The sequence below is a fragment of the Otolemur garnettii genome, unplaced genomic scaffold, assembly GCF_000181295.1.
Source record: "Otolemur garnettii isolate 467f Iridium unplaced genomic scaffold, OtoGar3 scaffold00006, whole genome shotgun sequence".
NCBI classification, from domain to species: domain Eukaryota; kingdom Metazoa; phylum Chordata; class Mammalia; order Primates; family Galagidae; genus Otolemur; species Otolemur garnettii.
The window spans coordinates 27,158,628-27,164,171 of NW_003852401.1; the positions used below are offsets into that span (position 1 = coordinate 27,158,628).

At 44.0% G+C, this 5,544-nt stretch overlaps 1 non-coding gene across 1 annotated transcript; it reads right to left on the reverse strand.

Annotated features, from left to right (window-relative positions):
• Window positions 1-4,993: 4,993 nt before the first annotated feature.
• On the reverse strand, window positions 4,994-5,097 carry LOC111722976. The gene has a single exon (XR_002771599.1). It is a non-coding gene; the product is annotated as a U6 spliceosomal RNA (small nuclear RNA).
• Window positions 5,098-5,544: the final 447 nt, after the last annotated feature.

The following is a 5,544-nucleotide window of genomic DNA, read 5'->3' on the forward strand; positions in this document are numbered from 1 at the left end:
CACAGGCACCCGCCACAGTGCCCGGCTATTTTTTGGTTGCAGCCGTCATTGTTGTTTGGCGGGTCCGGGCTGGGGATTCGAGCCCGCCACCTTAGGTGTACGTGGCTGGCGCCTTAGCTGGTTGAGCTATAGGCGCTGAGCCAGTCTTTCTATTTTTAATAGAGATAGAGTCTCACACTTGGTTAGGCTGTCCTTGAACTCCTAAACTCAAGCAATCCACCTGCCTTGGCCTCCCAGAGTGCTAGGATTATAGATGTGAGCCATGGCACCTGGCCAATGAATGTGCTCTTAATGTCCATCACCTTTTAATTCCCAATGACTTTGCTTCCGGGTCTTGGCTATCTAAGGAAAGAGGCCTTCAGTAGGGATATGGAGAATGCTTTTGTGCAGTCTTCTCACAGGCCAGTCCTCTCTGGCACGCAACCTCAATGTCACATCCTTCCACACATAGGGGATGTGTCTATAAAAGGAGGTCCTTAGTTGGGAGTTTTTAAGGTATACCAGTGGTACTCCATGAACTAAAACACCTCTGGGGGGGTGCTTTATCTGGCTCTCCATCAGGCAGAAACCCTGCGAATCTTATCCAGCTAGGCAGTGGCAGGTGACAGACAACCAACATCTCCCAAGTGAGTTTGAAAGGATCTTGTTACCTAGGATCCTAAGGGGGTTGTAGCCTTGGGAACTGTAAGGATAATTAACTCAGTGACTCTTCAGTTTTAGATACAATTTATTGTAGGCACTGCGGCCTGCTAGTCACCAGACCACACTCAAAACACACTCCTTCTCCTGGAAACGCCTGTGGCTGTTCCATCCCTGAGGGTGTGTGAGAGAACTGGCTGGGGCTCTCCAAACAGACCATGTGCTGGACTACCTCTGGTTTCTGTTTCCTGGGACTCCAATTAGCAAGTGCAGTGCAAGGCGACCCAGAAGGTGTGGCTATGGCTCACAGGATGGCTGGGGAGCCAGGTGAGTACCTTTTGTTTTTTTTTTTCACTGCATGTATTTATCAGTAAAAGGAACATATAGAGAGCTTTTTTTTTTGAGACAGGGTCTCACTTTGTCTCCCTGGTGGGTGCCTGTAATCCCAGATACTTGGGAGGCTAAGGCAAAAGGATTGCTTGAGCCTAAGAATTTGAGGTTGCTATGAGCTATGATGATGCCATGGCATTCTAGGGATAGAGTGATTTGCTGTCTAAAAAAAAAGATAATTTGTCAAATTGGACCTTTGCCTGCTAAGATCGTTAAATAAACTGGTTTAAACATTAAGGGCATTGATTGGCTCATGAAAATGCAAGTCAAGAAAGAAGGCAGGCTTTGGCATCAGCTCACTCCAGGGCCTCCAGCTCTGGTCTCTTGCAATTCCTTCAGCCAGGCCATCATCTGCATTCTCAGGCAGTTTCCATTACGGTGAAGAAATGGTTAACATGCTGGCAGAATTGCTGGTTTCACATCTGCACAGCAATTCCCCTGAGGAAGGAAATACATTGTCTTTTCAGCTCTCTTTTATTTTTTTTTATACTTTATTTATTTTTTGAGATAGAGTCTCACTTTGTGGCCCTTGGTAGAGTTCTGTGGGTGTTATTGCTCACATAGCAACCTCAAACTCTTGGGCTCAAGTGATCCTCTTGCCTCAGTCTCCCAGAGTAGCTGGGATTATAGGCACCCACCACAACACTAGGCTGTTTTTAGAAATTAGAGATGGGTCTCCTGCTTGCTCAGGCTGGTCTTAAACTCCTGAGCTCAAGTGATCCACCTAACCTCAGTCTTCCAATGTGCTAGGATTACAGCCATGAACCACCATATCTGGCCTCTTTAAAAAAATATATATCCTTTCTTTTTTTTTTTTTTTTTTTCTGAGACAGAGTCTCACTCTGTTTCTCTGGGTTGAGTGTCATGGGGCCATAGCTCACAACTTCAAACTCTTGGGCTCAAGTGACCCCCTTGCTTCAGCCTCCTTACTAGCTAGGACTGCAGGTGCCTGTCAGGATGTCAGGATGCCCACTAGTTTTTCTATTTTTGGTAGAAATCGAGTCTCACTCTTGCTCAGGCTGGTCTCAAACTCCTGAGCTCAAGCGATCCTTCTGCCTGGACCTTCCAGACTGCTAGGATTACAGGTATGAGCCACCTCACAGACTTTACTTTTTTTTTTTTTTAGCTGTTTCACTTTGTAAGTTGCACAGAGGTTTATCAAGTTTAAATGATTGTGCTGCTCCTTCACATCAAAGTATGGAGAACCACTGACAATGAAGGCCTGGCTGCCTCGACCATCTGCTTTTCAGGCTGGCAGAGAAGGAAAACAACTTGCTTGTTGGTTAAGGAAGAAGCGTGGTGGAAAACAGTGAAATATGGAGTAAAACCAAGCTGGCCTATAGTTTCTTGCAGGCTGTGAAATCCAGTTTAATTAGAGTGCCATTTTTTTTCAAAGGATTTTAATTATTGGAATGCACACTTTTTTAAATATGCAAATAAAAAGTTGAAACCTGAAACCTGGGAGCTGGGAGAGGTGGCTCACGCCTATAATCCCAGCACTCTGGGAGGCTGAGGTGGGTGGATTACCTTGAGCACAGGATTTGAGACAAGCCTGAGCAAGATGGAGACCCCATCTCTAAAAATAGCTGGGTATTGTAGCAGGCTCCTGTAGTCCCAGCTACTCTGGAGGCTGAGACAAGAAAATCACTTGAGTCCAAGAGTTAGAGGTTGCCGTGAGCTGTGATGCCACTGCACTCTACTGAGGGCAACAAGTGAGACTCTGTCTCACAAAAAAAGAGCTTTGAAACCTGGAAAAAAAAAAGGAGAAATAGAAAAATTAGCCGGGTAATCTGGTAGGTACCTATAGTCCAGGCATCCTCAAACTGCGGCCCATGGGCCACATGGGGCCCGCCAGGTGTTTTTGCCGCTGCTGCCTGTCCTGCTTAGCAGCCGATTCATCCTAGGGCCCACAGTCCAGCCCTCCAACAATCTGAGGGACAGTGAACTGGCCCCCTGTTTAAAAAGTTTGAGGACCCCTGCTGTAATCTCTAGGGAGCTGAGGCAGGATCGCTTGAGTCCAAGAGTCTATAATTGTTGTGAGCTAGGCTGAGGCTATGGCCTCCAGCCCAGGCAACAGAGTGAGGCTATCTCAAAAAAAAAAAGCTTTTTAAAATGACTGAAAAATTGGCAGTGCCCGCATAGCTAAGTGGGTAGGGCGCCAGCCACATACACCAAGGCTGGTGGGTTTAAACCTCCTCTGGGCCTGGTAAAACAACAATATCAACTGCAACAAAAAAAAATAGCCAGGCATGTGGCAGGAGCCTGCAATCCCAGCTACTTGGGAGGCTGAAGCAAGAGAATTGCTTAAGTCCAAGAGTGAGGTTGCTGTGAGCTATGACACTATGGCACTCTACTGAGGGCGACATAGTAAAACTCTGTCTCAAAAAATAAAATAAAATAAATCTATCTATAATCTCCATATTTTTCTGTGGAAATTCATAGGTAATCCCAAATCAAGAGAAACTATGCTTTTTTTATGTGAATTTAAAATGACAAATATTTACCAGAGGCTTAACTAAAACTACAGTGGTCTTTGGTCTGTTAACAAGTGACCAACAGAAAGCATTTCTTTTCTTTTTTTTTTTGTATTTTATTTATTTATTTTTTATTAAATCATAGCTGTGTACATTAATGCAATCATGGGGTACAACGTTCTGGTTTTATATACAACTTGAAATATTTTCTTTTTTTTTTTTTTTTGAGACAGAGCCTCAAGCTATCCCCCTGGGCAGAGTGCCCTGGCACCACAGCTCACAGCAACCTCCAACTCCTGGGCTCAAGCGAGTCTCCTGCCTCAGCCTCCCAAGTAGCTGGGACCACAGGCGCCCGCCACAACACCTGGCTATTTTTTGGTTGCAGCCGTCATTGTTGTTTGGCGGCCCGGGCTGGATTCGAACCCACCACCTTAGGTGTATGTGGCTGGTGCCTTAGTCACTTGAGCCACAGGCGCCAAGCCAATTTGAAATATTTTCATCAAACTGGTTAACATAGTCTTCAGAACATTTTCTTAGTTATTGTGTTAAGACACTTAGTAAACTTCAAATGTACCCTTGTAAGATGTACCATAGATGTGGTCTCACCAATTACCCTCCCTCTACCCATCATCCCCCCTCCCCACCCCTCCCTTTCCCCTTCTTCTTGGATTATAATTGGGTTATAGCTTTCATAGTAGGGATAAGTACTTTGGATACTTTTTCTTCCATTCTTGAGATACTTTGCTAAGAAGAATATGTTCCAGCTCCATCCATGTAAACATGAAGGAGGTAAAAGTCTCCATCATTCTTTAAGGCTGCATTGTATTCCATGGTGTACATATACTGCAATTTATTAATCCATTCGTGGATCATGGGCACTTGGGCTTCTTCCATGACTTAGCAATTATGAATTGGGCTGCAGTAAACATTCTGGTACAAATATCTTTGTTATAATGTGGTTTTTGGTCTTCTGGATATATACCTACTAGAGGAATTGAAGGATCAAATGGCAGGTCTATTTTTAGATCCCTAAGTGTTCTCCAAACATTTTTCCAAAAGGAACGTATTAGTTTGCGTTCCCACCAGCAGTGTAGAAGTGTTCTTTTCTCCACATCCACACCAACATTTCTGGTTTTGGAATTTTGTGATGTGGGCTAATCTTACTGGAGTTAGATGATATCTCAAAGTTATTTTGATTTGCATTTCTCTGATGATTAAGGATGATGAGCATTTTTTCATATGTCTGTAGGCCACATGGCTGTCTTCTTCAGAGAAGTTTCTCTTTAAGTCCCTTGCCACCTGAGATGGGATCACTTGTTCTTTTCTTGCTAATATGTTTGAGTTCTCTGTGGATTCTGGTTATTAAACATTTTTCGGAGACATAATCTATAAATATCTTCTCCCATTCTGAGGGCTGTCTGCTTGCTTTATTTACTGTGTTCTTGGCTGTGCAGAAGCTTTTTAGTTTGATCAGATCCCAGTAATGTATTAAAAATATGAAATGCTCCATGAATTTGTGTGTCATCCTTGTGCAGGGGCCATGCTAATCTCTGTATCATCCCAATTTTAGTATATGTGCTGTAGAAGCGAGCACACAAAGTATTTCTTTATGAGTTATTTGTCAAAGTCCAATAACTAACACTGCATTCTATACAGCAGGCAGTATGCCACTTACCTGAACTGATGTTTTCTTAGAAAAGCTTTTCAAAACTCTGGCCATAGAAACAATGCATCTAGAAGTCGCCTATAGCTTTAAACGACTGCACGGAGTTATAAACTGAATGAGTTATGGTGTCATGCCAAAGGAGAGTGGACACTAAAGTGTGTTAAAGGGGATCAAATAATCTTTAACCCAGTGACTGCTGAGCATGGAGACAGGGCTATCACTGGCTAGTCCTTTTTCCTTTCTTCTCAGTGTTTGGCTGGTAGCCACAGGCTGGGTGTTTACCTGCCCCATTTATGCCTCTGCTCAGAAAGAGGTGGAGCTGCTGCCTGCTGAGGGTTCCATGGGGGAAGGGCAACCAGGCCTTCTCCAGACTCA